Raw genomic sequence first — 13,990 nt, 5'->3', positions numbered from 1 at the left:
GATTAACAAAATATGAACTGTCTTTTATAAAAAAATAATAATAGTATATAAGAAAATCAAAATAATCTCTTGAATTTTTTGATATACTGAAAAGTAGTCTTCGGTTTGCAACAGAAATTTTTATAATTCTTATGGGTATATACATTTTAAAATATATAAAACATATACATATGCACATGTATGCATAAATAATAAATAATGTATATGTACATACGTAATTCTCAGAGGCATAAAACATTTTTTTTTTAATGCTTACAACACCTGGTCTTCCTAGGTGGTCTCCCATCCAAATACTAACCAGGCCCAACCCTGCTTCGTTTCCAAGATCAGACGGGGTCAGGCTTGTTCAGAGCGGCATGGTAATAGACAACAAAAGCCTTTTCAACCAGGGGTGCAGTAGTGGTCTTTCATTTATTATTTACACTCGTGAAAAAAATCTATAAGTTGAGAATGTTTGACTGAATGATGAAAGATAAATTGAGGTACATTAAGGCTTTGAAGAACTTATTTGAGCAAACAACTCGATTGGGCAATGCCAAAGCAACAATTGTTAAGAGATCTCCACTGACAAGAACTAGGATAAAGATTTTATAGAACAGGCAGAAATAAAACAAGGATATTATTTGATTGGTTATAGCTAAAGGTTACCTTATTTGAGAAAGCCTAGTAGGCTTTGTGATTGGTTATTATTAGGTTTTGATTTCTTTTAGTTAATGAATCGACTCTGGCCTAGTTTTCAGTTTGTTTACATAAGCTACCAAGGTGTTTGCGCCACCTCAATCTAATGGCCTCCTTGTTTCTTTACTTTAACAATGGTAATATTATATAAAATATCTTAAAATCATCTTCTCTCCTTTAACCAAAGAACATTTAGCTGTGTGGATGAAAAAGAAGTTCTGTAATAAAACTAACAAGTCCAGTGACAAAAAGTCACCTCACAGGAATCTCATCATAAATTTCTAATTGGGCAAGTAATAATGGGTAGTCATACTCCAGGCATATAACTTTTGTAGTAAAAGGTGTATCTTTGACTTAAGCAAGCTCCGTCCGTTGTTCTTGTATATCTAGTTTAACACACCTTTGAAATGTCGGAAGTAATCTTTTTTTTCTAGACCCCTTAGGAGAACATATAATCTTTTTGGGGGGGATTTTTTGGGGGAGCTCTATTGAAATATAACAATTAGTTGCTTGTATTTTCATTGTACAGTTCAATGAGGTTTTTTTTTTTTTCAATTATAATTGGCATACAATAACATGCCAGTTTCAGTTATATAGCATAATGATTAGATATTCACATAACTCACAAAGCAATCACCCCACTAAACCTAGTACCCCTCTTCCCCTTTAAATATTTATTACAACATTATTAACCATCTTCCCCATAATGCACTCTACATCTTCATGTCTGTTCTGCAACTACCGATTTGTATCTCTTAATCTCTTTGCCTTTTTTTACCATCCCCCAACCCCCCTCCCATCCAGTAGCCCTCAAAATATTCTCTGTATGTCTGAGTTTATTTCTGCTTTCATTGTTGTTTGTTTTGTTCTTTAGATTCCACATGTATGTGAAATTATGCGTATTTGTTTTTCTCTATCCGACTCATTTCATTCAGCTCAATACCCTCTAGGTCTGTCAAGGCAATATCATTTTCTATTCCCTTCCTTTTAGTCTGTGTGTGTGTATCTTTTAATCTGAAGTGAGTCTCTTATAAGCAGCATATGTAGGGATCTTGTTTTCTTATCCATACAGCCACTCTATCTTTTGGTTGGAACACTTAATTCTTTTCCACTTTAGGTATTTGTTGATAAGAATGTAGTTATTACCATTTTTTATTCATGTTTTTAATACGTGTTTTCCTTCTCTTAAAGAAGTTCCCCCAACATTTCCTGTAATCCTGGCTTGGTGATGATAAGTTCCCATAGCTTATTTTTGTCTGGGAAGCTCTTTATCTGTCCTTCGACTCTAAATGATAACTTTGCTGGATAAAATATTCTTAGTTGTAGATCCTGGGTTTTTATCACATTGATTATTTTGTGCCAAGCCCTTCTGTCCTGCATAGTTTCTTTTGAGAAATCAGCTGTAGGTCTTATGGGTGCTTGTTTGTAGGTAACTAACTGCTTTTCTCTTATTGCTTTTAAGATTCTCTCTTTGTATTTAACTTTTGGCATTTTAATTATGATGTGTCTTGGTGTGGGCCTCTTTGAGTTTCTAGTTCTAGGAGCTCTCTGAGCTTCCTAGGGTTTTATGTCTATTTCCTTCACTGGGTTAGGGAGGTTTTCCAACATTATTTCTTAAAATAGCTCTTCGGTGTCTTGTTTTCCTTCTGGTATCCTCTTGACAAGAAAATTTTTACATTTAATAATGTTCCATAGGCTCCTTAAATTATTATTGTAGTCTTGGCTTCTATTTTTTTGCCAATCTGATCGAGTGCCCTTGTCTTCCCGATCCTCTATATAGGTCATTTGATCCTCTTCTTTATTTACTTGTTTATTCCATTTATTATACTTTTCATGTCAGATAATGTGTTCTTCATTTCTGACTGGTTCCCTTTTATAATTTCAATTTCCATTTTTATGTTTGTTTATCTCTTTGTTAAAGTTCGCACTGAAGCCTTCTACACTTCCCCTCAGTTCATTGAGCATTGTTATAAACAGAGTTTTGAACTCTGCATCTGTTAGGTTGCTTGACTCCATGATTTCTGGTTCTCTGCTCTGTTCTCTCATATGTTTTCTGCTTCTTTGTCTTCCCATTTTGGATGCCTTTTTGTGTCTGTATCTATATACTAAGCAAAGCTCTTAGGTTTCCTGGTCTTAGCAGTGTGGCTTTGTGTCGTAGGTATCCAGTGACATAGTCCTGAGAGGGGTTCAACAAGTTTAGCCCCAACCTATGGCCCTCCAGGGCCACCTGTTAAGATTCAGCAAGCAATCCACAGATGCTATGCTTATAGTTGCCTCACGAGGTCACACCAGAAACTGATGTCAGCTGCCACCAGTGTGAGTCTAGGTACTGCTCAGCAAGGGGCACCTGACTAAATGATGACATACCTTGATGTGGCTTGGGTGGGGCCATGAGTTAGGGGAGGTGGAATTTCAGGTAATCCATTAAGCAGAGCAACCTGTATTATCCAGTTTGATGACGTTATGGGCTATGGGGCTATGGCAGCACTGAGTCCTCACACTGGGAGGAGGAAGGGCTCAACAGGAAACAATGGATACCTCTGGCACTTCTGTACAGAGCGATTCTCGCCTCTGGCCCTCACTCTGACAATTCAGTGTCCCCCTGTAAGTCCCTGGTGCCCCTTGCACAGCCAAACTGGTATTAATGCTCAAAGCGAGCAGGTCTGTCACCGCAAAAGTCCAGTCACGAACACAGCTCCTTTAAGAGACGTCTGCTGCTGCCACTGCCACAGCCTCTGTCCTACTCAGCTGTTCAGACCAGGGCAGCCTCACGTCCTCACCCAGACCTACCTCCTCCTGTTGCAGGGTGATTTCTTCTTTCTCTCCCAAGTTGTTGGGCTTGTTCATCTAGAGCTCAGATGATTTTACTTGCTGTTTGCTCCTTGTTTCTTTGATTTGGTTGCCAGAGGGATGAACAGAGCCTCTATCATCTATACCATTTTTTTTCTCCTTGCACTTCTTGGCCCAGATTTCCTCATAACTGGTCAGCCGCATCGAGAACATATAATCTTGTTAACTATCCTATACTTGGTTTTCTCCCACCTTCCTATAATTTTACCTGCTATAAAAGAAATTGCAAAACTCATTCTCCGGAGCATTTAAAATCTTGCTTTCTGGCAATGCCATCAGTTTGGGTCAAATATATTCTTATAAAATTTCTCTACAAGTTTCAATGTTTTCATGTTAATATCTAGTAGTTTGGGGTAAAAATTGTGAACATTTAAAAGTTATAAGGACTATAACAAGGCTATATTCTACTTTGAGTTCTAAATTGAGAAGCTGCTAAAAGACCAACATTATTCATTCAAGGAAATATATGAAGAATTACTTAAAGACCATAGCACAAGGGTATTTTGAAAATCTGGTGGTTAGGAAGTCCATTTTTCTTGACCCATCTCCAATGGTGGAGGTCTAATGTAGGGAGGAGGCAAGAGAACTAAAGTGTTAAATCAAGCCACATTCAGAGACAGCAATATGCTGATCAACCAAGGAGCCAGGCCACTAGGACACATGCAGAACAAAGGAAGATTTCTGCTTGGATTGCTAACAGCCCATTTCCCACATCTGTGAAGGAGAAACAGGAAAAACGGAGTCTTTAAGTGGTGCCCTACACAAATAAAATCATTCATTCTCTATGGCTAAAACCATAGGGAACCAATAGATTAAAGACTGAGAACCTCCAGCAGATCTTTCACTACATATTCTTTCTTACCTTTTCACACTGCATACCCTCATCCTTCCTCACTGTATGCCCGTATCAAAGAAAATGGGAAACAAAGTCTTTAAACTGTAACTCATAGGAACTAATGAATGATAATAAACTGAATTCCCCAAACACTGGGGTCCCTCTCAGTGTCTTTCTCTCTGTCCCTCTCACTGCCTTTACTCTGTCTCTCTCACTGCCCCTGTCTCTCTATTGTCTCTGTCCCTCTGGGTCTCTCTTAGACTCTCTCGCTCTGCCTCTGAAAGACCAAGCTCTGTCTGTGGAGTGTTACCCCTTCTCTAATAAACTTTCCTTTTGACTCTAACTTTGGCGTGTGTTAGAATTCTTTCCACACTCTCTGCCAGAGGACCCGCTTCTCTCATTGCGGGGCTTGGTCTCCCCTTACTCAGAAATTTGCCCTGTCCTGCACCACACAGGTTCAAGATTCAGTCCTATAAGAATGTCCCATATCTCTCCCCCTATCCACCCATCCCTGCCCAAACACTCATACACTTAAGACACCAGCTACAAAAACAGGCTCCCTGTGCTTCTGACCAACTGGCTACAGATTGAAACCTCCAACAACCCTCTCCAACTCCAGATGCCAATTGCAAGTCCAGGTTGTCACCCGTATTTCTGACCAACTGGCTGTAAATCAGAGGTCCACACAAACCCCTTGTAGGGTTGATAAATATGCTAGAATGAATCATGGAACTCAGAGAAACATGTGATTTACTAAGTTACTAGTTTACTGTAAAAGAACATACCACAGGAACAGCCAGATGGAAGAGATGTGCAGGGGAAGGTAAGAGGAAAAGGTGCAGAGCACCCATGCCCTCTCCTGGCACACCACTCCCCACCGTACCTGCACATGCTCACCAACCCCAAACCCCATCCTCCTGTATATTTAAGGAGGCTTTAGAACATAGTCATGACTGATTAAATTATTGGCCATTGGCTAGTGATTTGACCTCCAGCCCCTGTTCCCTCCCTGGAGGTTGGGGAGAGACTGCAAATTCCAACCCTTTAATCATAAAGTGATTTCTCTTGTTAACAGCCACCATCCTCTGGAGCTTCCAAGTCACCTCGTTCACATAATAAAAGATACCTTTATCACTTACACTTAGGAAATTTCAAGGGTTTAGGGAGCCTTGAGTCAGGAATTGTGGAAGAAGGCCAAATATATATGAGAAAGACGTTTTGGTCATCTGAATGATGTTAAAAATAAAATTCAACTGAGCAAATGTGAAGATCTAATTGGCTTTCTTAAGCAATTTATGATTTGGATAACATCCTATCTGGCAACTAGAAGGGCACTGGGAGGGGCTGCACAAAACGGAAGGTGTTTACAGGACGGAAGGTGGGGCAGAGGAGCTATTAACAAAAGAAAAGAGAGGATTATTATTGAGACATCTTTCTTTCTGGTTGAAAAGAAGAGTTTTTATCATGTAGATCACCTCTTTTTTTCTGTGGGGGTTGGAGAAAACCCAGGTGACAGATTAGTTATTGGTTCTTGAGCAGAAAAGTCCAGACTGGTTGATTAAGAGTATATTCCTGGGAGAGGTTGAAACTGCAGTTAGAGTCGGTATTAAATCTAGGTTTGGCATCTTTTGGGTTTCTAGCATGAGTGATGCCATTTTGGGTCTGTGGTTTTTCTTTAACAATGACCAAATATAAAGTTTTATAAATCACAATGTCACAGGGAGGAAGGAATGCAAATTGGTTCACTATGTTTTCAGTTCTAATTGTTTAAAAATCTCTTCCAAAACACAGAAATAAGACAAGGAGACAGCAGCATGTCTATTCAATGTCACATTGAAGTATTGTTTAATAGACCCACCAAAGTTTTATTTAATTATCTAGAATCTAGGAGTAGGTGCACTTTTTCTGTAAAGAACCAGATAGTAAGTACTCAGGGGTTTGTTTTTGTTTTTGTTTTTGTTTTCCTTTTTTTCTTCCAATCCCTTGAAACTGTAAAAGCCATTTTAAACTCATGGGCTACAGCATAACAGCCATTGGCTAAATTCTGCCTGTTGACTGCAGTTTGCAGACTCCATTTTAGGGGAAATCCGTTGCTTGTCTAGATTTTGTAAATTCTCATTAACTTGTAGATTTTTCTCCAGTAAAGATAAAAATATTTTTTTTCTGATAGAAATATAACACGAAAGTTATAGTTTTATTGCCATATGATATTAACCAGTTTTGTATCTAACAGAACAATCTTTTATGTTAGATGTTTAATTTTTTTTTTTTAATGCCTTCAGCACCTGATCTTTGTAGGTGGTCTCCCAACCAAGTACTAACCAGGCTTAACCCAGCTTAGCTTCCAAGATCAAACAATATTGGGCGTGTTCAGGGTAGCCTGACCGTAGGCTAGATGTTTAATTTTGAGATGATATTCAGTTGCAAGAAATAAAAGAGATGCGTGCACCCTTTAACCAGTTTCCCTTGATGCAGGACAGGGCAAATTTCCCCGAGTGGAGGGGTTAGGGCAACCAAATCCTGCACAGAGAGAAGAGGGTCCTTTGGTAGAGAATGAAGAAAGAATTCAACACACACGCCAAAGTTAGAGTCAAAAGGAAAGTTTATTAGAAAAAGGGTAACACTCCTCAAACAGAACTTGGTCTCTCAGAGGCAGAGAGTGAGAGGGACAATGAGAGGGAAGTGGAAAGGCAATGAGTAGGGCTGAGTGTTCAGGAATTCAGTTTATATATCATTCTTTAGTTCCTGTGAGTTATAGTTTAAAAGACTTTGTTAACTCATTTCCTTTAATGTGGACTTACAGTGAGGAAGGGGAAGAGTATGTAGCATGAAATGGCAAGAATATGTAGAGTGAAAGGCTGGCTGGCAGTTCCCAGCCTTTAATGCATAGGTTATCCACGGTTTTAGCCATAGGAAATGACTGTTTTTCCTGTTTCCCTTTCACAGGGTGTGATAAATGAGTTGTTAGCAATCCCAGCAGAAATCTTCCTTTGTTCTGCAGGTGTCTGCCTGGCCAGTCTGCACGGCTGATCAGCATATTGGAGTCTCCGATTGTGGCTTGATTAACATTTTAATTCTCTTGCCTCCTCCCCACTTTACCCCCAAGTGATAACATCTTGCAGAACTGAAGTGCAATATCACAGTCGTGATACTGATTCACACACAGAACACGTTCATCACAAGGATCACTTCACAGCCACACACACTTCTCTCAAATCCCCATCTCCTTCTTAACTCCTGGCAGCATTAATATTGTTCTTTATTTCTGTAAATTTGTCATTTCAGAATACTATGTAAAAGAATCATACAGTATGTAACCTTTTGAGATTGGCTTTTTTTCCACACAGCATAATTTTCTGGAGATTTATCCAGGTGAAAGGTGAATACTCGTATTTAAAATTTTCTTTTTCAAAGGATTGTTAATATCCAATTCCTCAAATACTCTTTGAACCAGGCTTATTGTTTGTTTCCTCACTGATAAGTTGAAAAAAATCTTAGCTGTGTGTTCCTTCTCTATTTGTATGAGTTATAATTTTTATGTTTTAAAAATAATACTTTGACAGAACTACTTATAATTTTTATGTTTTGAAAATAATACTTTGACATAACTACTTCTCCTTGTGTTTGCCTCCTATGTATCATTCCCAGTTGACTCAGTTTTTTCTTTAGAAAACTTGTACCTAGTCAGAAAAGATAAGATCAACTTTTCATTCCTCCAGTCAGAATAAAAATGTAATTTGCTTTGTTTGACTTTCAGAGTAATGATAAGAAACATGTTTTCTCCCCAGTGACAAGTTATTTCTGTGAGATTTTGGGATGAGTTATAAAGAAAGATGTTTTAAAATAGCTTTTTAATCCTACGCCACTGGTTTTTTATCTATCTATCTATCTATTTATCTATTTATTTATTCATTTAAGCAAAGCTTCCAACAGTATATTTGGTCAAAAAACACCATGTGTCCTTCAGACTTCAATTTTTGCTTCTAGTGAGAAGTTAGGTAATATATGATAAAGATCATCACTTAATAGAAAAGGTATGTGTTCTCTGATGGGAAGAATAGAAGCCATTTAGTCCATTCCATTGTTTTGGAGCATTAACATAAATCTTTTAAAAAAACAGATGACAAAAATTTACTATGAAAAATCTCAAACATACACATAAGCAGAAAGAATAGTATAACAAACCTCCATGTAACCATCATTTAAATTCAATATTAGTACTATTTAGCCAGTCTTGTTTCATACATACCCATCATCACCCCAATTCAGCAAATCCCAGACATCATATAATGTTATTTATAAATACTTCAGTGTATATCTGTAAGAGATAAGATACTTTTTAATATAACAATTTCATATCACATAAAAAATGGTAAACATTTCTTAACATAATCTAATATCCAGTCCGTATTAAAATGCTCTCCATTGTCTTAAATTCTTTTTACAAATGATTGGAAACAGGATCCAAACAAGATCTGTGTTTCTTTTCAGTTGATTATTTTTAAATGTCATTTATTTACTTATTTATTTTGTGACAGTTTTATGAAGGTAAAATTGGCATATAATAAACTGTATGTATTAAAGCATACAATTTGATAACTTTTGTTAAATTAGCACTACAACTGAGAAGATGAACATATCCATAGCCCCCAAAGTTTCTATCTGCTCCTTGGTAATCCCTCTCTCCAAGTCTCTCCACACATTCCCATCCTTAAGCAACCATTAATAGTTTTCTAAAATTATTCAAAAATGGAATCATGCAGTATGTATTCTTTTTTGGTCTAGCATCTTTCCCTCAGCATAATTCTTTTAAGATTCATAATGTTGCTGGATGTTTCCATAGTCCATTTCTTTTTATGACTGAATTATATTTAATTGTATCACAATTTATATATCCATTCACTTGTAGATGACTACTTAGGTTGTTTCCAGTTTTTTGGCTATTACAAATAAAACTGTAAAAAAAAATAATAAAGCTGTTATGTATGTTCTTGTAAAAGATTTTGTATGTACACCTGCTGCCATTTCTCCATAGGAGTAGGAGTAGGATCACTGGATCACATGGTGAATACATGTTAAGTGTTTAAGAAACTACCAAATATTTCCCCAAAGTGGTTGTGCTAGTTTACAGTCTCTCCACGAAAGAGTACAAGAGCTATGAAACTCCGCATTCTCATCAACATTTGGTATGAGCAGTCTTTCAAAATTCTAATATTTAAATTTCACTTAAAATTTAAATCTAAAAAAACTAAAACAAGTGAATAAACAAAACAAAACAGAAACAGAGTCATAGATACAGAGAATAAGCTGATAGTAGCCAAAGGGGAGAGGAATGGAAGGATGGGGGTGTGGGGAAGACAGTGAACCAGAGGAAATGCCTTCTAAAGGAAAAACAACAACAACAACAACAAAAAACAAGACTATAGGCTTCTGGACTGAAGTCGTAGAAAGGTTTTTAGTTAGTGCGACTGCATGAGCAACCTTGACTCTTATTATTATTATTTTTATTTTTTTCACATAAGATAAGTTAAGGTTTAATTTATTTTGTTAATAGGATGGTAAGAGATAGTAGGTAGAACACTGTGTGTCCGCTTTTTTGAGATCCACTGATTTGTTACAAGTTTTTTTTGAAACTAGTCAGAAATAAAGGTAATGGATTAATACTCCTGTATCCTGATGCATTTATTGGGTTTTGTTTTCATGGTTTTTGTAAAGCCTACCTGGAAAACTTCCAGTTACTGCTTAAGGTCTAGATCAATGCCACCTTCTCTACAAAAGCTTTTCTGAAGTGGTGTGTAGAAGGTTCTTCAGGGCCTCCGGGCACCACCACACCGGCATGCATTGTTCACATCGCCGATATTGGTGCTTACCTCATTCATTTAAGGTTTTCTCTTTTCTTTTTCTTTTTAAAAATATTTATTTATTTGTTTGTTCGTTTATTATGGTGACATTGGTTAATGAAATTCAATAAGTTTTATCTGTACACCTTAAGAGTAAGGTGTGTATGTATATATATATATATATAATTTATCTATCTATCTATCTATCTATTTATTTATTTATTTATGCTGTATGTTCACCTCTCATAGTTAGATTTCTTTCTGTCAACACATATTTGACCCTTTTTACCCCATTTGCCTGTCCTGTCCCTCCTCTCTGGTAACCACTAGTCTATAGTCCATGTCCATAAGTCTCTCTGTTTGTTTGTCCTGTTCATTTGTTGCTTTTAGGTTTATATCCCACATATAAGTGATATCATGTGATTTTCAACTTTTTCCGTCTGGCTTATTTCACTTAGCATGATTATCTCGAGGTCCATTCGTGTTGTCTCAACTTGAGTCTTTTAAATACATGCACAGAGGTAAAAATAATATCTTTTAAAATGTCACTAATGCCACCCAATTATTATGACAATTGGCAATGCCCTTATATACTTTCAAACTGCTAAGAGGCAGTACTGCTCCTTTAGGAACCTGGGTGTGAAGAAAGAGCCCTAGGCTAGGAGCTGGAGACGAGAGAGGTGCTCACTCTGACTCAAGTCAACTCGCTACTTTGGTTTTATTTTCCCCATATGAAAAATGGCATGTGTGATCTCAAAGATCTGTTCACTGACCCTTTGTATGCTGATATTGACTTTCTTATTGCTACTTGAAAAAGTATTGCTGCTAAAAGCTATGGTCATGTCTCCCTCTGCTGGCTGGTTAACATGTCATAAGTGTCAACAAAACATTGTCGATCTCGGTGTAGCTGTTAGCTTTCTGAATTTATAAACCACACACAAAATGTTGACCAATTAAAAGAAGTTAACAGACTGTATTTCAAATGTTGTTTACCATCTTCATTTTTCCAGATTTCATTTATACTATACACACACACACAGTGTGTGTGTACATATACATGTATGTGTGTATGTGTATGTGTATGTGTATATGTATATGTATATATATAATCTCACAACAAAGTCTCCATCTTCTCAATGTCTAAATTAAATTTAGAAAAGGAGGTCAGATTTCAAATGATGTCTTACTTTGGCCAAGAACTTCCGGTTGGAGTTATTTGGTTCATTCTCTCATATGGCTCCAGTGGATCCTTATCTCCAAAGAGGGAATTTTCTGTTGGAGTTAACAGAATTTCAAGAAATATTTAGCAGAGAATTTTTTAATGGCTAAGCCATGAAAAATCTCTGTCACTTGTATCTTTAATAGTTTTTAGGTACTAATGTTGCCTTAGCTTCGCATTTCCTATGTTGATTTTCCATCCTTCCCAAATTTATCTAATTATTACCATTATTGTTATTGTATTTTTAAAGTTACTTTAAAAGCTCTTTGGAACAAAACAGTTTCTATGCCATTTTAAAACTATTTTAGAATTATAGTTATTCATGCAAGGTAAAGAGAAAGAAAAGACAGAAAGAACTGAAGTGGTACCGAAGGTGAAAAATCAGTCTCTCCTCCCTTGTTCCCAGGTCCACATACAGAGACAACCACTGTTCGTAGTTTCTGGTTTTAATTCTTTAGTTCATTATCATTACAGCATGAAATAAAATCTTTTCACTTTTGTATCCTGACTTATCAACTTTAGACTGTATTTTTGACTTCCTGTTATGTAAGTGATTTGTCACACTTGTAATATATCCCCCAGCTTTGGCTCATTAACTCCCAGTGGCTTTTCCCCCCTTACTTCTCCTAGTGGTTATCTTTTTGTCTTTAAATATTATATGAAATCATCTATTTCTTAAATTATAAATGTCAGATTGTACCTATTTATTTTCCTCTATGAAAATCAGTAAATTAATGTATTTATTTTTTATTGCCTCCTGATTTTTGCTAGACTATTATCTTACTTTGTTAAGACATAATAGTTATACAGTTTATCTACTGAAATCTAAAGTTAAATTTCCTCTTTGCTAGGGCAAGCACGTATGTTTTTGCCTCAGGGCCTTTGCATTTGCTTTTCGAGGTTCACTCCCTCCTCTGATTCAGATTTCAGCTTAGATGCTACCTCACCAGAGAGGCCTTCCTTGACCCACATATCCAAAAGAGCAACCCTTCCCCTCCACACCATTCATTTTCTATTTTCTTATTCTATTTAATTTCCTTCATATTCCCAGTGACTAGAATCGTTCCTGGCAAAAAGTAGGTGCTCAATAAATATTAGTTGAATGAATAAATCATAAAAGAGGAAAACTCAGAAGTAATGTCATAAAAGTTGTGAATTTGCAAATATTTTTACTATAGAACCAAATAGTGTATTGGAACCAATAATAATATATATAACCCTCTGTCATCGACATTTTGGCAATCAAAGAACAATCTTCCAAATATCAATTTCTAATATATCATCTTTTATTTTATAGGTAATATCATTAACAGTGTTGTATTATTGTACTTTAATTTCCAACTGCTACTCTAATGCCATTGTCCTTTTTCAGATTCATTTTGATTTTGCTGTTTCTCATGTAGGAAGATAGACTTTTTGAATATACCTATGTCTAAAGGTATCTTTATTTTGCCTTCATATTTGATTGACGCTTCAGAAAGTGTAGAATTTTAGGTTCTAACACTTTTCTCTTTGATCTTTGAAAGCATTGGTCCAGTGTTTTCCAGCATTTGGTAATGAGAAATCTGAAATCAGTCTGATTTTTTTTTTTTAACACCTACAGCACCTGATCTTCTTAGGTGGTCTCCCATCCAAGTACTAACCAGGCCTGACCCTGCTTAGCTTCTGAGATCAGACAAGATATGGTATGGTCAGGGTGGCATTGCCATAGACTGAAATCAGTCTGATTTGAATACTCTGCAAGCATTGAAACTGGAGGGCAACCGAGTCTAGGGCTCGTGCTACCTGTGTTGCTCAGCCAATAAATCGACACAGGAGTCGGGATACTTAGAACAAGAATTTATTGTCAGGGCACCAGTGATCTGAGAGGGCAGCAGGTTAACACCTTCAAAACTGCTTTGCCTTCTCAGTCGGCTTAGGATATTTAAGGGAAAATCTGAGCATTATTCCAGGAGCTATGTGATGGTTCCGGGGGTGGGGGTGGGGATCTGTCATGCTTCATGAAGCCATTCCGCTGGCAATGTTGTCATTCGGTGGCATTAGCAACCCAGAAGTAGTCTGGAAAGAATGCTAAACCAGAAGGATTGTGATCAGTAAGCATAAGGGCATTAATCATAAGTTTCAGGGCAAATTTCTGTGGCAGGGGATGTCCCAAGCTCTGGGTAAAGCCGCTGGGGACGATCTATTGTTCAGCTTTAGGGGAAGGAAAAGTGAAGCCGGGAACACTGTGAGGACTCTACCACTAGGGTCCCAACCCAGACCTTCTTCATCATGGCTTTTCACCTCCCTCTTTGGAAGATTTTTGGATTTCTAAAATTTCATCAGAATATATGGCCTTTCTAATTTTCCCTGCTTGTTATTTGGTGAGTCGTATTTTTCTTGTTAGAGGACATTTTCTATTATTTCTCTTCTTTCTTATCTTTGTTCTCTTCTTCTTTACATTGAGCTATCTATCCTTCATCTGCTCTTTTTTATTTCTGTTCTAGGCGGCTTCCTCTACTTCGTCCTCCCAATTACTCAGCCTTTAGCCAATCCACTTTACCATTCTCTAATCCATTACATTATTTC

The 13,990-nt window shown here is 36.9% G+C and overlaps 2 pseudogenes; both read right to left on the bottom strand.

Moving 5' to 3' along the window:
- Nucleotides 1-249: 249 nt before the first annotated feature.
- LOC118611075 lies at nt 250-368 on the bottom strand (annotated as a pseudogene).
- Nucleotides 369-13,016: 12,648 nt separating this feature from the next.
- Nucleotides 13,017-13,135, bottom strand: LOC118611160 (annotated as a pseudogene).
- Between the last annotated feature and the right edge of the window lie 855 nt (nt 13,136-13,990).

Source organism: Rousettus aegyptiacus, unplaced genomic scaffold, assembly GCF_014176215.1.
Source record: "Rousettus aegyptiacus isolate mRouAeg1 unplaced genomic scaffold, mRouAeg1.p scaffold_m13_p_13, whole genome shotgun sequence".
Classification (NCBI taxonomy): Eukaryota; Metazoa; Chordata; class Mammalia; order Chiroptera; family Pteropodidae; genus Rousettus; species Rousettus aegyptiacus.
The sequence above is the reverse complement of the archived record's forward strand: the minus strand, read 5'-3'. Positions and strand labels throughout refer to the sequence as shown.